Source organism: Cryptomeria japonica, chromosome 11, assembly GCF_030272615.1.
Source record: "Cryptomeria japonica chromosome 11, Sugi_1.0, whole genome shotgun sequence".
NCBI lineage: Eukaryota > Viridiplantae > Streptophyta > Pinopsida > Cupressales > Cupressaceae > Cryptomeria > Cryptomeria japonica.
In genome coordinates, this window is record NC_081415.1 from 103,143,203 (window position 1) to 103,167,356 (window position 24,154).

Here is a 24,154-nt window from a genome sequence, read left to right on the forward strand (position 1 = left end):
AAGTTTCATCTTCTCCGCAATAAAGTATCATGGATTCAGTCAATTTCAGATGAGACACAACAGCAACAATGGGCTACAACAAAATCAAATCTTTCAACAGACTTAGACAACATATGGTTCAGTGCTATCTATCCTTTCTGTGAAAGTAAACATTGTGACCACAATCAAATAACTTATACAAGTGACAAGAGACACTAAATTTGAGGACTACAGTGGATGTTAGTGTCGAGTCTTGGTGTTATTTTGATTTTATCTTTTGGTGACATGTCTTTTAACTTTTTTAGGATGTCTTTGACTAGAGATTCTATTGTCAGGATGTCTTTGACTAGAAAGGCAAGGATGGGGTATCATCACCTATTTGTATTTGCTATCTGTGGATTGTCTTTTAGTAATGCTATGACTTGTCCAAGGATATGAGGACACTATGAGTCTAGTATGAACTGGGGCATTCCTTGTTTGTGACTGTCTTATCTCCATGCAAACAAGTACAATGACTTTCTGGGTCGAACATATGCCTTGATTGTCATAACCTACTTGCCATAATAAAGCTCAATGATGATAACGCACAAGAAGCTCTTTCACTTTCATATCTTCTATCTTTCATCCCCCTTCCTTGATTGACTTCCATCATCCTTCTCGAATTCGCGTAGCCTGCTATCACATGACTGAGTATAATGACACACCAAAAACATTTGCATTTCATGTAGTTGCACCTGCATTACCACATATAAGCATTTCATACATACATATAGATATCACAATTGCATCACATCCTGCACACAACACCTGTTAGCACAATTTACATTTGCATTATCATATTCATCTGCATTACATACATTCACATTTGCATCATGCATACACATATTAATCATAAAAGAACAAAAATATTGCATGGCATCATATACATATTTGCATCCATATCATAAGAATCGCATAAAAACATCTCATCACATAGGTACACATGCATATAGCTGCCGCAAAGATGAATCATCTCATATATATAAAAATTGTCATGATACAATGATGTCAAAATCATATGGCTACAATCACCTGAAGGTGTCTACATCATCATACAAAAATGATACAATACTGATACATAGGGAGCCCTCTACGGCTATGATGAACTCCCTCCCTCGGAGCCACCTGGCCTTGATGGAATCTGAGCCCTCGAAGGACCCGCCCCAGGATCATCCCTCTTGTCTCCTCTATCTGGTGGTGGTGGAGGACCCATAACCTCACCACTAAATGTCTGTCTCCTCTGGCTCCCCCCCGTAGCTATCGCTATCCACGATGGTCTATGGAAGCTCTTCGCCCACTGATTAGCTAGCACTGCACCATAATAGAGATCCCACTAGTAGGCAATCTCCTCCCCTGCCCGTAAGACGTAGGCATATCCAGCCCCTATGTCCTCTGCCACCTGCCTCCTAGCCCTCAGTGTTGTCTCAGCCTCTATGTAGTGCTAAATGGCCTGATCCCACTCCCGCTTAGTATCTCTGAGCCACCTCTTGAGCCTATCCCTCTCCCTCTCCAGGTCCTGGATCTCATCTGCCTGTCCCTGGCAGATCTCCCTCAGCTCCGTCGGCTCATCCTCCTCTGCCTCAGCCCCCTGTGGCTCTACCTGTGGCTCCCCCTGTATGGGTGCCTACCCCTTTGCTTGTACTGGTGCCTATGCTGGTGCCTATCCCTGTACCTATCACTGTACCTGCACCTGTCTGGGACCCTATGCTACCGGCACCTGTAGTGGTAATCCACCGCAACCCCTCACCACCCGAGCCTGCCTGTCCTCTCCACCCTCCCTCTATGGCACCACCCTCCTCTCTCTAACTGCCCCCTCCTCCTCCATTGGCCTCTACCCCCATCATCTCCATCATCATCACCATCCCCACCACCATCCCCATCTAGTAGCTTTCCTGGATCTGTCAGGCGTGGGAATAGATGCTCAGCCCAGTATGTTGTGTACTCAGCATCCATGTCGGCATCCTCAATCTCTGGCCACATGTCCCAGGGTAGGGGCATCATCTCTACTAGATGTGTAACAGCCCAATCATATGATAATAAGGGCCCAAAATACGCCTGATCCCTGACAGTTCGTGCATACATGCCTGAACCTTGTGGCATCCGCTGGATCCTGTCAAACTGCCTGCCCACCCTGTCCACTAACTGCCTCTCCAATACATAGGGCATCCGCCCAATCAGATACCTGCTCTGGAAGGTGTAGGGAAGCTCTACTGCATCATCCTCCTACTGCTCACATCCCAGGTATGGCCTCCATATGACCATATCAATGTCATCAATCACCCGCCGCTAGTGCTCTAACCTGCCAATCTGTGGCTGCGAAGTGATCATGTCGTATAAGTGTACAAAACTGCATCCGTGACCTCTGCCCTTGAAATGTATTGGTCTCATCACTGACAGATGCTCATAGGCCCACACCTGTAACAATGTGACCCCGTAGCCCAATCCCACTGACCCGTGGTACACAAACTGATGCAGCTCGTAATACAGGTGTGCTAGCACACACGGTCCCCAGGCATATCCGGTGTGCTATGTCACCAGTGTCTCCAATGCACCTCCCCAGCCCACAGCCAACCCTCATGTCGCTCTATCAGAACACAAGAACCCACTGATCGCTCCTCCTATCACTGTTGGCAGCGCTAATCCTGTAGCATTCATGGTGTCCCAAGCCACATGTCCTGCCCTCATCTCTAGTCCTGGGTCCCGGAACACTCATCTCAGGGCCTCCCTGTCTCCATCTCAATCGTATGGAATCAGCTCCCCATCGATCGGTATCCGTAGAATCCTGTATACATCCTCCAGGGTGACTGTCATCTCACCCATCGGCAAATAGAACGTACAAGTCTCGGAGTGCCATCTCTCCGCCAGTGCAGTCAGCAATCCCATGTTCGCCCGAAACTCAGGCACATATAGAATATGTCTCAGACCCATAGCCTCAATCGCCACTCAGTCCTCGGCTGTCAACTCAGGTCACAATCTCTGCATCGATGGGAATCTCTCCCGTGACTCCAACATAGGCAAATACTCCTGTAGTTGAGCAAATCAATCATGTCAGTCAGAGTGGCATTCATTGTTCATCACAAAATGCTACTTTTTATCTAAGTGCATAAGGTATTCTATCCCAGTGACACTCACTGTTCATCACAAAGTGTTGCTTCTATCCTAGTGGTACTTCCTATTCATCACAAAGTACTACGTGTTTTGCATTCCCTATTCATCACAAAGTGCTCCTCACATTTGCACTCACTATTCATCACAAAGTGCTGCTCATATTTTAGTACTCCCTGTTCATCACAAAGTACTCTATCTTGGTACTCACTATTCATCACAAAGTGCCTTGATCTATTCTAGTCTTCCCTAGAGGACCTGTTTGAGTGTATCCTCTCAGCAGCTTATCCAATCAACAGCGTATGTTCATCACAGAACTGCCAATTTGACCTAGAAGACACAAATTCACATTTTTTGACACAAACGCGCTTTCCTAACATAAACACGCTTGAAGACTGCATAAACATGCCTGTTTTACACAAACGCGCCTGAAACACACAGACGTGCCTATGCTCTACACAGACGTGCCTGGGTGACACAGACGTGCCTTCTTGGCATAGACGCGCCTACACAGCACAGATGCGGCCGCATTCAGCATAGACACATTTTTTGACACAAATGTGCCTGGCACAAACACATACACGCCTATCGAGCATAGACGCGCCTGGCACCAACGTAGACACGCCTGGGCATTTTTGACAGTTTTTGGACCCTATTCTAAGCACATTTATTACCCTATCTAGCATGCATTAATGACAACAATAAATGCAACAAAATATGAGGAGGTTTTGGTAGTACTCACCGGCTCTCCTACGTCGGCTGGCCTCTGGAATCGGCGAACGCAATCGAATCTGTGAAAAAAGGCCATCGCTGCTGACTGCTGCTACTCTATTTTCTCTCTGCACTCTGCTCTTATGGATGTATGGATGACAATGAGGATGTCTTTTCCCCCGTGGTGTATCTTATAGACCACCCTAGCCCTAGCCCTTGTTTCCCGAGTCAGTCTTCTTTATCCTGTGACTTTGTCACTTTATCTGGTCAGTCCATTCTAGCCTTTCTTTCTTATCGAGAGATTGTCTGTGGTCTTTTCACACATTTTTATCCAATCTCTCGAGGGGGCATATCATTCCCATCTTGGGGCAACTCTGTATCAGTTCATCTTATCTTCTTTGAAACAACGCGACAAGCCGCATTGTCTCAAAGAGGGGCAAAATGTAGACACCTAAAATTGTCATGTCTAATTAAATAAATATTTTATTTATTTAATTATTTAAGCTTAATTCTTCTATTAATTAAATAAATCTTTATTTATTTGATTAATTCATTTATCCTCTTCTAGCCTTATTTCTCATTTAAATAAATACATTTATTTATTTAAATTATCCTTTTCCTAAATTAAATAAATATTTTATTTATTTAATTGATCCCACTTCTACTATTAATTAAATAAATCTTTATTTATTTAATTAATTCATTAGCTTTTTCTACCCATGACACATGTCATTCATCTCTTAATATCTACACTACCTACCCCTTTCATTATTTTATTATTTCTTTTACCTACCCTCTAATCATAGCCGACCTCCTTTTACACCTCTCAATCTTATCCCTCCATTTCATATAGTGTTTTCTATATAAGGATATGCTTCCTTCATTATCAAACCCTAATGACTTGATCAATTGACTACTTGACATAGGCGATCCTACTTGCAACCACATTTCCGTTCTTTGTTGAACTCTTGTGCACACATAAAATCTGAGAGCAAATATATCAAGCAAGATCAATGGAGATAGGAAGAATGGAGATCCAAACCCTATTGGACATGTGATGGTATAATCTTTGTGATTTCATTTGATTTGCATTGTCTTAGGTAATCTTTATATGTTATGGTGGATCTTTGTTGTTGTTAGGCTAGGGTTTTTGTGGTTGAATTCATTTAGCCTTTCAATATCGTTATTATTGTTATCCATTTTCACCATATACACAGATATCAGAGAGTGAATCACAACTCTAATCTAATCAATATTACTCCTAAATGACAATAGAATAATGCAATATCAATTGAATTGAAATGAAATTAATTAAAAGCTCCATCAATTGAAATAGAAAGGCTTCCATTTCTCTTCTCCATTGTTGTTGATGTAGGTGGCTCTTAGGTATTGCACTTGATTTCCTGCATAAGATAGACAACAATATTGAAGACTGTGATTCTCTTATTCTCAAAATCTAGATTGAATTGATGAAAATGATGTTAAATTTATAGAATTTCAACATAGAGGAGGTGAGGATTTGAACTCAAGTGTTGATTGACAAATAACTTATTTAGATTGATCATTTAACTCATTAGATTGATATGTTAATAGAATTGATTGGAGAGTGAACTCAATTGATTGACCAGTAGACTGAATAGACTAGCTAGTTGATTGGACTGATTGATTAGAAGACTGAATTGATTGGAGAGATAAGTGGATTGATTGATCAGTAGACTGAATAGATGGATGAGTCAGAAAAATGTGATTAAGAGTTAAAAAGGATGATTGATGAGTTAACCGAGTTAACTGATTAGACAACTGATTTGATCAATCGGTTTTGATTTTAGCATGTGTTGTATGAATTTGAAATTGAATTTGATTTTCATTTTCAACTTGGATTTGAATTTGGTCATTCGAATACTAAAATGCACATGAAATTAACTGAAATTCAGATTTGGGGAAATGTGAATTTGGAAATATGAAATTAGATGAAATTAATTGAAATTCGAATTTGGGAAAATATGAATTTGAGAGAAATGAAATTAGATGGAATTAATTGCAATTAGAATTTGAGGAATTGGAAGAATAATTTAAATGAAATTATTTAAATTTAAGAAATAGAATTAATTAAATAATAAAGATTATTTAACTAAAGAAAATGTCCCAATTAATTAAATAATTGATATTTAATTAATAATTGAGATATGCTTAACTGATTAAAATGATTTGAGAATAGAAATAGAATAATTAGAAGTGTTGAAGGGCGATGCTTAGAAGAAATAGTTAATTTAATCAAATAATTAAAGAATTACTTAATTAAATAGACGAATAATTAGTGTAAAATTAATGAGATATTTTTAGGTGTCTACAGTAAGCACTGGTTTTGACCATTCTAATCCTGGTAATGATCCTTTAACTGGATTTTACTATTACCATTTGAGTGAGGAGGAAATTGTTTTAAAAGTAGAGGATGTCTGATTGTTTGATTTTTGTACCGTCTGACAAACTTTGGAGAAGATTGGTACGCAACGTTTGTGAACAATTTTTGGTGAAGTTAAAATATTTGTTGGGTCTAGTTGTGTAAGGATAGAAATGGAGAGAAGGGGATACCACAGTGCATGGATGTTTCGGTTGATCTTCACAGGGGAGATTGTTGGGTATGTGAATCCTAATGGTCACACAACCATTCGACTTCCTTAGACTATTCATTTCATACCTAGATATGAATGTATAAATATATGTGTTCAGTCTATGTACTGTGTGTAATTGGACATTGGTAAATAGATGAGATTTCCTTTCTTGAGAATGGATGTAGGCGATTGTCGAACCACTATAAATTGTGTTTTGTCTCTTGTTATCTCTTTGTTCTATTTTTGTTTTCGTTTATCTGCTCGTTTTTAATCTTTACAAGATGCAATCTACATGGTCTCATTTTACACTGGTGAAATTATAAAAAATAATGAGTACGTACTACACTTTAGGTCTCTCTATCTTAACAAATATGCTTTCACTTTCATGTTTATGGAATTTAACTTTGGTGTAAACACTTGTTCATAGTTTGATTTTTCATTGTTTTTTTTGGTTCAATGATGAGATGAGGTTGTACAAGAATATTGTCAATATTATAGTGAAAGAAATAAGAAATGTGTGATTAGTATTTGCAAAACATCTGGGAGGTCTCAACGAAGCAATAGAAGATTTTGAGAATGCACTCCAACTTGGCCACGATGATCAAGGTGTACAAATTGTGGGTATTTTGGGCATGGGTGGTTTGGGCAAGACCACACTTGCTAAAGAACTATACAACAGAAAATGTTCATCCATGGAGAGATCTATTTTTATTTTTGAAATTAGGGAAGCCAAAGGGATGTTACAGAATAAGAAAACTCAACTCCTTAAAGTTATTGGTGTGAATGAAGCATTTGACAATGTAGAGCAAGGTAAGGCAATTCTAGCAAGGCATTTGAGATCTTTTAGGGTGCTCATTGTTTTGGATGATGTGGATCATGTCAATCAATTAGATGCACTGTTGCCTACAAAAGACAACCTTGGAAGCGGTAATCTAATTATTATTACAATACGGGAACATCAAGTTCTTACATCTTGGGGCATATCCTTTATATATAAAATTAAGAACAATGAATAAACTTGATGCTTAGATACTTTTTTGTTGGTATGATTTTCTACAACCATCTCCCATTGATGAATTTCAAGAGCTTGTTGAAAGGTTTGTAAAGGTTTGCGATAGATTACCCCTATCTCTTAAGGTACTTGGAGGACAGCTATATGGAAATTCTTCCAAACAATTTTTACAATCTTTGTTTCGTAAGATCTCAAGAATATTTTCTAGGGATATCAAAGAGAGACTTAGAATAAGTTATGATGTCCAAGATGATGAAGAAAAAGAGGTATTCCTTGATATTGCTTTTTTCTTTATTGGAGAAGAGTACAGCTTGGCAATTGAAGTTTGGGATGGATTACAGTGGAGTGGTCTTCACACTTGGGAAAATATTTTGAACAAGTATTTGGTTGAGATTGATTACAAGAATATAAGAATGCATGACCACTTAAGACATCTAGGAAGAGAAATTGCAAACCAACATTCAACCTCTCAGCTTTGGTTATCTGAACAGATTATTAATTATGGAAAACAAACAGAGGTGAGATTAAAACTTTTTTAATGAAATATATAATGTACCCATATGTTTTTGTATGTGAAGGTTATTATTTTTATATGTTAAACAATTGTTCAAAAAGATGTTCTTACTAGATTTTTGTAATCAAATTGACTTAAATATTTATTTTTGATGTGTTTGAACAACTAAATAATTTTTTAACGTTTACAGAATTTTGATTTTCTTTTTATTTTTTTATTTTCAGAAAATAAATAGCATTCGAGGAATTAAGCTTGCCCCAACTAAAAAACAAGAGCAGCTGCCATATAGAGTATGTTTGTTTGTGTTCTCTAATTTTCTATTTACTTTTACTGATTTTAATTTTTATAATAAATTTTAAATATCAAGTAGTTTTTCTTAATATTTAATATTTTTTTTTTGGTAGTTAGCACTTAAATTTCTCACGAATAGAGAAAAAATAGTTTGAAAAATAGTAAACAAAACAAGGAACTCATTCATCTTATTTTTCAAATTGAAATTATAGATTTATTGATATAACTAACTTCTACAACACTGTATAATGATAGCTAATTTGTTCAACAACAAACTTGAGATTGATAATAACAACTAAAACAAGTGCCACATAGTGGCGAGTACTTGCCTCTTGATTTGTAGTTGAAATAGTAATTTTTGTTATAGTTATTGAATTTTTTTATTAATTATATAACTAATATAGTGTTGGACTATGATAAATTACAATTTTTTTGATAGATAACCTTCTTGCTATGTGAGGATCAAATATTTGGTTGTTCAATGTCATTTTGTTAGGGAGTAGGTATATATTAGTGATTATTTTACAAATCATAGAAGTCCTATAGCGTTTATATGGTGCAAGCATCCAATATTTTTACTATTAGATGCATGAGTTGTATTTTTTATGTCTATTATAAACTCTATCATAGTACATGCAAAGTTTGGACCACTTTAGATCATTGTTGTGTGACATGAGGGTTTCTCTTAGTACAACATTAATGTGGCTATAATTATAAAATATTTGGTGAATAGCACATTAACAAATATATTTGAATTGTGCTATGTGGAGGTTGTACACTATAGTGTATAGATGAAGACTTTATGATCTTTGGTGTCCAAATGTCGTATACTAATTAACATTTCAGCAAATGCAACAACAAAGTGACTTATATTTGTTTATATAAATTATTATTATAATATATATTTGAAGTTATTAATTCCTTCTTTAGTCACTCGATCCTTCTAGTATAATCAATTTGCTTATATATAAATTGTTGGGTGAAGATGCACAACAAATGATCTTTATAAATTACACAACAATTGTAATATCTTGACTTCACACGTATATTTTCTACAGACCATGAACAGATATATATGTGTTAGAAGAGAACAACATAACCCTCTATATCGTATACACTAAATTTACATCAGCCTCTCCTATGACGTATATGTGTGATCAGTATTGGTCTCTCACAACCACACACCTAGCAATTGCCCCGATAGAAGATAAATACTCCTTCAATTTTGGTGAGGGGTTGTGACCTCAATCAGGGTGGCATACCAAATGAGGGGGTGTGATGTGTAATCACCGATAGGCAAACAAGACATAATACGTGCTAACTAAACATAAATAATTAATGAAAGCAATGTGCATATTGGTGATTAGAATGATATATATTATTAAATGTTGAAGGCCTTAAGGCCAATTTAACATTTAATTTTACTTGACTGAAGCCATAAATCATCAACACTCCCTCTTAGCTAGGGAGGATAAAAGATATTGGGAGCAATATTCATAAATCATATGATGCTTATCTTGGGACCATAGTTCAAGATGTAAATTGCCTTTGTCAGCGATTCTATTCACAAACTCTTCAGTGGATTGCCTCTATCATCGATTCTATCTATAAGCTCTTGTGTGGATTGCCTATGTCGGCGATTCTATCCACAAGCTCTTGTGTGGATTGCCTCAGTCGACAATTCTATCCATGAGCTCTCGCGTGGATTGCCTCAGTCAGCGATTCTATCCACAAGCTCTTCCATAGATTGCCTCAGTCAGCGATTCTATCCACAAGCTCTTGTGTGTGGATTGCCTCAGTCGATGATTCTATCCATAATCTTGAGTTATTGTAAGATCGTCACCTTCCAATAACCTCAAAAAATACAAATAGAAATCATTTGGAAGTCGTCACTTCCTTATGATTTACACAGGGCCCATAAAATAATTATTAGTATTAATAATAATAATCAATATTTACAATTTTAGCTCAGAAGTGCTCAATCTTTATTAGTAAGCTCCCTCTCAATCACAAGGTATCTTCAGTTTCTTCTAGAGAACATATTTTTCTGAACATACATCTGAATTTCTGACTTCAACAAGGGAAGCTTGTAGTTTAAGTTTGAGAGGACAAGTTCTTGCAATGTGGCCATATTCATCACATATGAAACATTGTACTTTAGAGAAGTTTCTAGGCTTCTTGAATGATTGATTACCATATGTCTTTTTGTCCTTTTTCCTTTTCAAACTAGAGACTAGAAATTGAACATCTTCATCAACAGGTTTCATGATTCCTCTTGATATTAGGTTACACTCTTCTTGAATGCAATCAGCATTTAGTCTATCAAATTTGGGAACTTTGGATCGAGCACTAATTCCTTGTCTAAAGTTTTCCCATGAGATAGAGAGCCCATTTAGAGTTATCATAGTTAGCTCCTTATTATCATAAATGTGACCAATTGATGAGAGTTGGTTCCTTAATTCTGTTATCCTCATAAAATATGAAGTGATAGTCTCTTCGTTACTCATTTTAATATTAGAAAGTTGATTTTTAAGTGTGGGGATTCTGCTCGTGTTGTTAATCTCAAACATGTCTTTCAAGGCTTTGAACATGTCATATGCAAAATATAACCTTGTAATGATAGGTAGTAGATGACTCTTTACTCCATCTACTAATAACTCCATTTCTTTAATATTGTTCTTTTCCCACTGACTCTGTTCATCTTTTCCATCAGGTTTAGAAGGATTCTCTATTATTGTTTTTAACTCATTCTTCCTTAGTACCAACATCATTCGTAGTTTCCATGAATCATAGTTTGAGGCACCTTCAAGTCTATCTTCGAATCTAATTCCATTCATCATTTTAAAATACAAACTTTCAAGGAGATATCAGTCTGATCTTAATCGGATCTTCCTTCAAGCGGTTAGGCTTTATAGAAGGAAACCTGGCTCTGATACCATATTAAAGTTATTAATTCCTCCTTTAGTCACTCGATCCTTCTAGTATAATCAATTTTCTTATATATAAATTGATGGGTGAAGATGCACAACAAATGATCTTTATAAATTACACAGCAATTGTAATATCCTGACTTCACACATATATTTTCTGCAAACCACGAACAGATATATGTGTTAGAAGAGAACAGAATAACCCTCTATATCATATACACTAAATTTACATCAGCCTCTCCTATGACGTATATGTCCGATCAGTATTGGTCTCTCACAACCACACACCTAGCAATTGCCCCTGATAGAAGATAAATACTCATTCAATTTCGGTGAAGGGTTGTGACCTCAATCGGGGTGGCATACCAAATGAGGGGGTGCGATGTGTAATCACCGATAAGCAAACAAGACATAATACGTGCTAACTAAACATAAATAATTAATCAAAGCAATGTTCATATTGGTGATTAGAATGATATATATTATTAAATGTTGAAGGCCTTAAGGCCAATTTAACATTTAATTTTATCCTACTGAAGCTATAAATCATCAACATATATATATATATATATCATATTTGACTATTAATAATTTAAATCCTACAAGAATCTAACTGAAACTAATTCCTCATAAGTCTGCTGCAGAGATATGATACCAAGTAATGGTAGGAGTGACAATCAAACTAAAGCATTTGATCCTCGTCCTCTTAGACAAATTGTGAAGTAAGGGAACCTTGATTATAGGATCATTGGTTCAATAGGTGAAAAGCCTTGAACAGGAGCACAAAATACCCTATTTCATTTGTTGTTTAGGTCTACAGTAAAAATACTCTTACGAGCTTGGTCAAGAGAAAAGAGGAAGTTAAAGATTATGTTACATCTAACCCTTGGTTTCTACAGTGTACCGGGTTAATCCTTAGAAAATTGAAAGTTAGAGATAATGAAAAGATTGAGAACATTCATGTGATCAATATAACAAGGGTATGAAAAATAACTACTTGCTTATCATTGAAAAAATAAGACAAGCTAATTATAATGTAAATGGAAAGTGGACGAGAAAAGCATAAACAAGATATGAATAGGGAAGGAAGTTAGACATTAGGACAAGATAATTGAGGGAGTTTTAAAAATCTATATTGCTACTAATCTATTTTGGATTTTATCATCATAGATAGTAGACATATAAATATAAGAGGTTATAATAGTTATAACACTTGAGATATTTGAAGGGAAAAGTGTTTACAAAGATAATACTAGTATGAAGATACTAATCAAAAGGAAGTATAAATAGATTGGGATGAAGGAGAAATTAAATGTTTTAATGAGGCAATGTTGTGGGTTGTTTAGAAAGATTGTTTAATATCATATTAAATTTGATAAATTATTATGTTTAAATTAAATAAGAAACACAAATGGAAAATAATTATTTATTTTTATGTAATTAAATAATGAAAAACTATAGATAAAAAAATATTAATACTATTAAATTTGTTTTAAAATATTAATTTTAAAAAAAATAAATTGTTAGAAAAGTCCATAATATTTATCATTCTTCTATTTGTTTACTTTCATATTAAATTTAATAAATTATTATGTTTAAATTAAATAAAAGATTAAATTAATATGGATATTTATCTTTTTTGCCAAAAAAATATTATTGAAATTTAGTTTATTTTGATTATAAATTAAAGAACATTTTAAATATAATACATATTTTTAAAATATATATATTTTAATCTTGTTCATAGGTTAACTTAAAAGAACTACCTATTACAACAAATAATGAAGTTAAAATTTAAGCACTTATTTTAGATTCACAAGATTGTGTGTTGCGTGGTGATTCCAGAAAAACCTAAGATTATGGGTTGTTCCAAGAAACCCGGCTATAAAAGGTAAAATGATATTTGCCAATCGTTTGCAACAAAAATATTTTTTGTAAATTATAATGTTAACAAATGTGCATCTATACTATAAAATAAATTAAAAAATTTTAAAGAAAGAAAAATAATTGCTTTTCATTGATATAAATAATTTTTTTTAATAACCATATAAACACAACAAATGAATTGAAAAATTTGAGGGTTTTACGACTCTAAGAATATGTAGAAGATGAAGGGGAACATCATTTGGAAGAGCAGTGGGAGGCTGAGAGTAACGTAAGCAGTCTTTTTATTTTTGCTCTATTAAATATATATTTCAATTTATTTAATAATTGCAGTATGTTATAAGTTTGTCTCGTTGGAAATTTGTTGCAGGCTCCCATGCAGTTAAGAGAGTTAGTTATTTCTAATTGGTACAAATTCCAAAGACTTCCAAACTCGATAGGGTGTCTCAAAGAGCTGAAAAAGATAATTATTTCTGGTTGCGAGAATGTTCAGAGTTTGCCTGAAGAGTTTTGTCGTCTGCAATCGTTGGAGCACATTGAATTATGGAGTTGTGTGTAGCTATCATCACTACCCAACAATTTTGGCGATTTGACAAATCTGCGGTATCTAGATTTGTCCTATGGCAGAAACTTGAGGAGGTTACCAGTTTCTTTTAAGAACTCGATGCTCCTACAATATCTCAAATTATTTGGGTATACAGAGCCCATAATCATGCCAGATAATTTTCAAAACATTACAAAGCTGGAGTATTTGAACCTTTTTGGGTGCGAGTAATTGGAGGAGTTTCCTCGTCACATCACAAACCAGGCGTCCTTGACAGAGCTCAATTTATATGGTGTGAAGAGGTTAAGGGAGCTACCAACTGAAATCAGTCAACTATATTTTATTATTTTAATTAGAATTAACAAAATTGTATTTGAAAAAAAAATTAGTATATTTCTTATTTATGTGAAATATTAATTAATATTTTAAATATTAGTAGAATACAAAATTTTGGAAGTCATTCGTTGTGGTAATGAAAAGAATGAATGCAATATAAGCGTAGAATTACAACACACAAGTAGAAGAGATACAAGATGTTATAATGGTGTATATGTGATAAATGAATCATTTTGAGCAAATGTCATGGGGAATGAAATGCAAATAATGATGATGCAATGTAATGTATAAAATATAAAATAAGTTGCATTGCTTATAAGAAGAGTAAATCTCTTCCACATTTTGATTTACCTTCCACTTTTATGTATAAATCATGAATTGAATAAAAGACAAGTGGCTTATTGTTTAAAAGAAAATAAATTCTAATAGTATTCTTATTTATTAGTTTCCAATTTAGTGCTACATAAAAGACATCACTAACAACAAAATTGGAGTTGAGAGGACCAAAACTTGATAGATTAAAACAAATTTTGTTCTTTTGTGTCCTTTATATATATATATACACAACTATTTTTCCACCTCTTAATGATACCGAGCACAATTGAATAAAATATATGCCTATCTATAAAATCTAAAATTTTAAATTTTAAACATAGAACAAACTTTATTTTTTATGGAAGTGGTGTTTTTTTGTTGACAATTTTGAAGTTCATTTCAAAATCAAATCCGATATAACTTCATAGATCAAAATGTTAAGGTGTAACTTAATCTAGTTTGTGAATTGGGCTTTATTGGCGAATGATATATCTATCTCATCTCTTTGTGAATGAAAAAAGTGTTGATAATAGTCCATAATGCATCATGGTACACTTCATCACTATTGACAATAACACATGAACATATATCTAATCATATCTTGCTAGTATAATACCTGATAGTTAGTAATTTTAAAGTATAAACAATAATTTATTTATCCATGGGCATCATATATTTTTAAGTTCTGACAAAGCTTGACATTCAGCAAAATTAACTTATTTTCTTGGTTTAGTTGTATTTAGATTATATATCAATTTCTTAATTCTCTTTTGTCTTGTGGAGGCATTTATATATTTAATGAGAAATGATATATATCAAATGGGAGCTTGGTGGATAACTAATTTATAGAAAATTCATTTTCATTAGAAACTAAATTTACTATAAGAAACTATATTTAGTATTAGAAATTAAATCTACTCTCTGTTAGGTGAATCTGTTCTATCCTTGGGCAAAGCAGCCTTGCCATCATCCTTAGTCTTCTACTTGTCAGATTTTGTCCACCCATTTTTGGGTCAATCCACCATTTTCTTAGGCGAACTAAATCCCCTTTGGGTGAATACACCTTGTTACCTTCCTCCATCCTCTCACCCAATCATTGATCCATCATTTATGTGTTTATCCATTTCCATTTTGGCAAATTTACCTTAACTTTCATTGAATCTACCTACCATCTTTTTGAATGAATCTATCCTATCTTTGGGTGAATTATACTACTCTCATATTGTAGGTTAACAAATATTACCTTCATTACAAATATCACAACATTGATGATATGTACTAGAATTAAAGGTGAGAAATGAAATCTCTTGATTAAGCCAAGGATTTTAGAGCTCTTCATGTTTATAGAGGTATTTCAAATTTTAAGAATTATTTAGAGGCCTGCATCTCATATTATAACAGTCAATTCCATTCCTCTGATTATGATCTATTTTAAGATCTATTTATGTACTATGCACATTACACAGTTTTTCTATACTATTGCAAATCTTCAGTAAGATTGCAAATAGAAACAACTAAGCATATTGTTAAATTCTATAATTCTAACACATTTTTGCTCATTTATTTTCATTTCTTAAGACATTTCTAGCTACATTGCTCCACAATTTTGTTCATATTATTTTGTTTGCAATATGCATATATACTTTTCATTAGATTCGACTACTTTTACTAATTGATTCTACCTTACAAATTGTAAAAAGAATCACAAAACATATAATTCTATACATCTTTATTTCACTCAAAATATCATAATCTAAAAGATTATATTTCCCTAATTTGCAGGACAAATTAAGAAATCCAGTGACTGAGCCCAAAAAAAAGGTCTCACTTTCAAGTAAAACTTATACCACTCTAGAATTTCAACATTTTGTATGCAGAATCATTTGGATTCACTCAAGATGTTTTTAGTACTTGTCGTTAGGCAATACTATTGTAATGAGTTTTTTGTTTTTCGAGTTAACTAGTTATTAAAAAAATTAATTTGAACCAATCACAAACAAATTTTAGCTTTTAATTTTTTCATTCTTTTTATTTACCAAAGTCTAATTGTACAATTTTTAACATTATAAATTACGAAAATTATTTTTCTGTACACTTATTGGCTAAATACAATTTAGCTGTTATAAGCGGATTTTTAGGAAATCCAAAATAATTAGTTTTAGTGGCAACTATATAGCCATAAATATATGTAAATTTTAATGCAATGAGATTCTTCCAATTGAAATCTCATTAAAAAATCATAACTAAATGTGTAATATTTTTTTCTGCCTCTTTAGTTTTGTGTGTACCTATTTATGTAGAAGTTGATTGAGATATTAATAAATTAATTTATATATAAATATGTTATTTATATAAAAATAAATTAATATGTTTAAAACTAACTATACTTTTATACATATTTTATCATATTTAAATGACAATGAATTTAAAAAATTATTACTATTTTTATTTAATTAATTTGACTTAATAAAATTATTATCAATCAAGACTATTGTTATTTAAAGTAGATTTAAATATAAAACTATTTCAATTATTTAACTTTATTTTACGAAATTAAAAATTAATTAGAATTTCTTTAATTTATATTATTTTTTCTAGTAAAATTTTAATTATTATGAAATAATTATGTTTAATTTTTTTATCTTAATTATTATAATTTTTAAAATATAATCATTATTAAAATTAAATCATAATTATTATTAAAACTATACTAAAAACAAGGCAAGTACTAGCCACTATGTGGCACTTGTTTACTATTACATACAACTTAGTCTAATCCTTACTTTACTCATGTTACGCTTTTTCTCCATAAATCGGTTGTACAAGTCAATAAGGACTTAGATTATATGAAACTATTAATTCATGTTATATAATTTTGTCAATTGACATTATTTACTCTTCATGTTTAGTCCTTAATATATTCTCATTTTACTTACTTGTACATTTTCATTGCCTTTTACTATATTGTAGACAATGGAACGCTTCCATGTCTTCTCCCACTTCTTGCTTATGATAACAAAAGATTCATTATAAAGGAGGCATATTGTATAATCTCCAACATTATAGCACAAAACCCTAATCAAATTCAGGTTAGTTTTTTATTTTGATTTTTTAAAAGATAGGTTCCACTCTAAAATGAAACTTGCATTTCCAAACTCTTTTAGTTCCTGAATTTTAGCTTTACCAATTATTCTACACCTTTTTTGAATTTATTAGCATACTTCTTGATCAGATTAAATTCATATTGTCACAAGAATCTTAATAGATTTTGAGTTGGCTGGTATATTTCATAAATTTAGATACAACTGTACTGAAACTAAAGCTAAAGAATGGAATCTCTGCATCAAGCCAAGGATTTTAGAGATCTTCATGTTTACAGGTATTTCAAATTTTTAGTATTCTTACTGTAGGATTTCAACATTTTGTAAGCATAATCTTTTAGTATTTTCTCAACATATCTAGTTACCGTTAAATACAACTTAGTCTAATCCTTACTTTATTTACGTTGTGCTTCTTCTCCGTAAGTCAGTTGTACAAATCAATAAGGACCTACATAATATGTAATACAACACTAAATGACAATCAAATTCAAGTGACTTTTTTTGTGGATTTATAAAGGATAGGTACTACTCTAAAATGAAACTAGCATTTTATTCATGTTTCTCTGTCAGCTTATTTGGATCATTTCAACTACCAATGTCCTCTGACTTCACCATGTTTTCAAGGCCATTATTGATAAGCACCCGATTCCTCCACTACTATGGAAAACAAATGCAAACTTTGAGACAAAGATAGAAGCAGCTTCGACTACTACTATTGTCATTGTTCTTATGTTATATGATTTCTAGAAGTCTGTCTAGTTGCTTCATTCTTCCCAACAATGCTCAAATTATTAAACTCATGTTTTAGCCTAAGAAAATAAAAATGTACAAAGTAGCGACATCATAATTACAGTGGGCTTCTTCAACAAGCCTCAGACTTAAGCATAGTTTCAAAGCTGTTGCAAAACAATAGTGTTCTCAGCAGTTAAATACATTTTATGTTACTCATGTTGAGAAAATTATTGACATGAAAATTACATAAAATTTTGAAGGTATTTATTTTTCAAAATTCTAATTTCGATGTTACTACTCATGTTACTTAAAAATGTTCATTTGTCAGTACTCAAATCTCATCCATCTCCATTTGATCAAAATTGTGACATTATATAATCTCTATTCTCAAAGGCAATGCCAAGATTATGAAATTTCAAGCTACATTATTTTAATTTCTCATGAATGATTATTGAAAGACATAGAACATAATTTGTATTCATCTTTCTCAAGAAGAAAGTCATATTTTGAAATGCCTAAAAAGGAAAACCTTACATCTTGTACCCTCGATCATGTATACGTCATATGGAAAAGTTTATATACCTTCTTACTCATCTGGTTATATGTCCTTTATCAGTATTCCACTCCTCCCTTATGGAGACTATAAATTATTGTATAGTATGTTTAAATGTGTAAGTTCAATATTTTGGTAGCTTTTTTATCATTAATGGATTTACTATGTACTGGTAAGGGTTGCATTAATTTCATTATCTTTCAAATTTATTTAATTATCTTTGTCTTAGACTAGCTTAGCCACAAAATTTTGATCTCTTAATCTTGTGAATCTTATGGTTGTGTTGCATTTATTATTGAAAATAAACTCTCTCTTTTAATATATTTTTAGAATTTATAATTATTTTATTTGGGAATTATTTTATTATTGTGGTGATTATGCTTGAATTAATAAGTTATTAGTTTTGCATTAAGCAATATTTTTTCTCCTAACTAGACCTTTGGTAAATTCTATTTAACAATTTATCTTATAGAGATTGTTCAATTTCTCTCTTAATTTTGGTTATTAAAGGTCAAAATAGAGTTAATTTTTCATAAACTTTTATATAGTTGATTTATCACTATCTTAGCCTACACATCTTTATTTCTTAAAATATTTACTACAACTTACCACAATACACTGCTTTACCACTATATCACCCTACACATCTTTCTTTCTTTAAATATTTACTGCAACCTACCACAACACACCATCGGCGGGAACATGATGCAATGCATCCCTTGTTTACTTATGCAATCTTTTATTTAAACTATGTGTCGTACAATAAATGATGCAGTGCAACTCACAATAAAATTCTTAATTTTAAATAATAGCGATAATTACTTTTTCTTTCTATTTTCTTAATATTAATATATGCAAACATCAACACAAATAAGATTTAATATTTTTTTATAAAATCACAGTGCATAAATCGTTATGTCTTTCATATTAAAGTGAAGAAAATGGAATTGACATTTTAATAATGTTATTAATTGACTTCACAATTTAAAAATTCTATCATATTAAAATTTATTGAATTTATTTTACCATTTTTTTTTTTTTTTTTTTGAATAAAAGGGTAAAAACTTTATTGAAAATCAGAAAAATGCATTACACAGATAAGCATAGCCCCAAGGCCCCTAGTGAAGACAACCAAGCCAACCACACATCAACCAGCTTCATTACCATCCATGTCCTCAGTGAAAATCTTCTGCAATTCCTGACAATAGTCCCCAAAGAGGTGCTCCCAACCTTCCACTTTCCAATCGTTGTCATGATCTGAGGCCCACTTGGCCAAACAATCTGCCCCTCTAATCCATTCATGAGGAATATGGATGAAGGACACCTGCTCCATTAAGGAACTAATTTGGAGAATCTGTTGAACAATCCCTGCCAATTGCCACTTAATCCCACTCACCTTCTGCTCAGTCAACAAATTAACAACAATTTGTGAATCCGATTCACAAATCACCTTCCTACAACCCAACGCCAAAGCCCTCTCCAATGCATAAATAATCGCTAAACCCTCCATAAGATTATTAGACTTCCATCCTTTATGCACTGAGAAAAAGAAAACAACCTCCCCCCTGTTGTTCCTGCCAACACCCCCTATTCCAGCTAGGCCTGGGTTACCCCTAGATGAGCCATTAGTGTTAATCTTGATAAACTCATCCTGAGGGGGTACCCACCTTCCCACCCTTTGCACCTTCTTAATAGCCCGTCTACCTCTCCGGACACAAGCCGAGGTCAGAGATAGCTCCTGCAATCTAAGCCTACTCACAATATCTACCTCATCGCTACACTTAGCTTCCACTGTCTCCCGAATCATAACAGTGATCCTATTCCAAACTTGTTGAACAAACAATTTGGCCTCACGGAAAATCCTCCTGTTCCTTTCAAGCCAGATCTGCCACAGAATGAAGATGGGCCCAATATACCAGACAGTTTGGATGAAGGAGGACGAAATAGGAGGTTTGCCCAAACTGCTCCAAAATTCCACCAAAGAATCAGCATGGACACAAGGACGCTTCCACACCCCCCACCAATAATGCCAGATAAGCATAGAGAAAGGGCATCTAAAAAATAGATGAGAGGAATCTTCCTCTCTGTTACCACATAGAACACAAATAGAGGGCCCCAAGAATCCTCACTTGTGGATATTGTCCCATGTAAGACACCTATTCCAATCCAAATTCCAAGCAAAGCAATTACACTTCGGCCAAGAAGCATTATTCCATACCTGTTTCCACCAATTCACTTCCCTTCCCTCAAGTCTTCGCCTCGTCAATTCCCAGTAACCACTAGCCACCAAAAAGACGCCCTTAGGATTTGGGGACCAAGCTAGCCCATCCCTCCCCTTGAGAGAGCTACAGTGTCTATTCGCTAAAATGCCCTGCAGCTCAGCACATTCTTCCTCCATCCCAACCACCGACCATTCATTAGGATTCTTCCACCTTTCCAAATCCAACTGACCGCACCTGTAGACCACCTTAAAATCACTCACCCTTGACCATCCCTTGTCCAAAAACCTTTGGCCCAGGTTTCCAAGGTTAGGAAACTAATCAAGGATGGGAGGGTAACCATCCCAAGAGTCTTTCTAGAAAAGGACCTCTTCCCCCCTTCTACAAATCCAGAAAAGCCCTGCCTTAATGAGAGAAGCCCCCCGCTTAAGAGTGTTCCAGATCAAAGAGCCCTTTCCTTCAAGCGGATATCTAGGGATTTCCTCCAACGGGATCCTCTGCATATATTTATTGGCCAGAATCCTGGCCCAACCTCAATCCTGCTCAACACACCACCTCCAGTACAGTTTAGCTGCAAGAGCCTCCCCAAAAAGAATAGATTGCCTTAACCCAAGCCCCCCTACCTGCTTTGGGCTACAAACCAAGTCCCAGTTGACCAGACTCCACTTGGAAGCTGAAAGATTTCCTGCTCATAAGAACTGCCTAGCCAGAGAATCCAAGCCCTTCAAGAACCACTTAGGTGCCACCTGAAGCATACATCGATAGGTCGGCAGTGCCTGAACCACCGACTGAATCAGTTGGACCCTCCCCGCAAAGGATAACCATTTATGGGTCCAATGTTCAACCTTCGATCGGAATTTATCCAAAATCTCGTGCCATGAATCCCTAGGAGGGTTGCTAGGAGAGATAGGAATTCCTAAATAGGTCAAAGGCAGGGAGCCAATTTGGAATCTCATAATAAAAGCAATCCTCCTTTGGATATCTTCTGGAGTGTTGAAAAAGAGGATAGAAGACTTATCCTCATTAATCATCTGGCCAGATGCCGCAAGATATACATCTAGGACCTTCCATAAATTAGAAGCTTCATTGATCTGAGCTAGCCCCATAAGGGTTGTATCATCCACAAACTATAAGTGAGACTACGGCTGCAGGTCATTACCCCAATTCCAACCTTGAATATTACCCAGGCCCACATTATGCTTAATCAGCCTCCCCAGACCCTCAGCAAGAAGAATGAATAAATAAGGGGAGAGGGGATCCCCCTGGTGGAGACCTCGTAAGGCCCCAAACAGCTCAGTATGATCCCCATTGATAAGCACCGAAAAAGAGGTGGACGTAACACAACTCATCACCCACTAGATCCATTCATCAGCAAAACCAAAAGCCCTGAGGATCTTCTGAAGGAAGGACCACCGAACTCTATCATATGCCTTGGCCATATCCAACTTGATAAACATAGCCTTTTCCATGGAGGTTGCCATAGAGTGAATGGTTTCCATAGCAATGACCACCCCATCTAGAATTTGGCGGCCTTCCACAAACCCACTTTGCTCCTCCGAAATAACACTCCCCAGGCACTTCTTCAATCTGTCTGCAATCAGTTTAGAGATGATCTTATATATCACATTGCAAAGAGAGATGGGGCGGAACTGACCTAACCGATCGGCCCCTTCACATTTGCGGATTAGAGCAATGAAGGTCACATTCAAAGCCCTAAGCATTTGCTTATTTCTCTGGGATTTGTAGACCACATCCAATAAATCAAGCTTAATAATATCCCAGAACTCTTGAAAGAACTCAACTGGGAACCCATCCGGTTCAGGAGCCTTCCCTTTCCTCATATGGAAGACAATCCTCTCGAGTTCTTCCATCAAGATAGGCCCCAGAAGTTGCTCATTCATCTCCCTCAAGACAAGAGAAGGGATGCAAGCCAGAACCAAATTCTCCTCCACTGTTTCCCCCTGAGATTCTTCCCTAAAGAGGGACTAGAAAACTGAAGAGCCTCCCTAGACATCTCCTACAAGGATAAGCACTGCTCACCTCTATCATTGACCAGAATAGGAATGGAATTTTTGTGTCTCCTTGCTTTCACTGAGTTGAAGAAGAAAGTCGTATTCTTGTCCCCCTCCTTTAGCCAATCAATGCGGGCTCTCTACTTCCAATAAACTTCTTTCCTAGTCTCCCATTCCTCCACCACCTTGGCCACCTTGTCTTCCTCTCTGATTAAATCCTCTGACAACCCATGCTCTCTGATTTCCCTGGTGATCTCACTCAACACAATTTGGGCAGCTTTCTTCTCATGAAAGATGTTCCCAAACCCTTGTCAGTTCCACTGTTTAAGCTGGCACTTAACAAATTGCAGTTGTTTGGCAAAAGTGAACATGGTAGTGCCAAAGGCCGGCCTGCCTTTCCTCCACCAGTCCGCCACCAAATCCTGTAAAGAAGGGTCCCTAAGCCACATAAGTTGAAATTTGAAAGAAGGCGAGCAGGCAACCCAAGCCGAGGACGAAACCAACTTGATGGGCCAATGATCTGACCCTCTCTAGTCAAGAATCTCAGAAGTTGTGGACCACCCCCCGCCAATCCAAAAGCAAGACACCAGAAAGCGATCTAACCATTCAGTGATCCAATTCTCACTGACCCTCCTGTTGTTCCAAGTGAACAAGCCATTGCTAGGCTTGATGTCAACCAACTGCAGTTGGGAGATACTATCCTGGAAGAGGACTGAAGACGGTTCCAACCACATGACAACCACTTCTTCTCACTCAACTCTAGAATGGCATTGAAGTCTCCTGCCATAATCCAAGGATGAAAAGGGGCCAGCCTTTGCATACCAGCAACATGAGACCATAAGTTATGCTTACCCTAAAGATCAGTGGGAGCATAGATATTTGAAAACAAAATGACCTCCCTAGTCTCGAGACTAGAAAGCACCCCGGATATCGAGGATCTGGAAGCGGCCCACCAGATAGGGTGAAGCCTTAAAGGGTTCCAAAGATAGGCCACTCCTCCTGCGGATCTAGCTGCCCCAACACACTGACATTCGCCTCACCCCCACAACTTTGGCACAAGACCCATCATACTCTCCATTGAAAGTTTAGTTTCTTGCAAGAAAAGGATATCAAGAGTGTGATTCCTAATCAAATCCCGAACAGCTTTTTGTCTAGGGCCGCTGTTCAAGCCCCTTACATTCCATGAGAGTACGATCATTTGGGAGGGTTGGAAAAGTGAGAATCCAAGGTCTATACTAACCCTGACTCAATCAAATTCTCTCCCA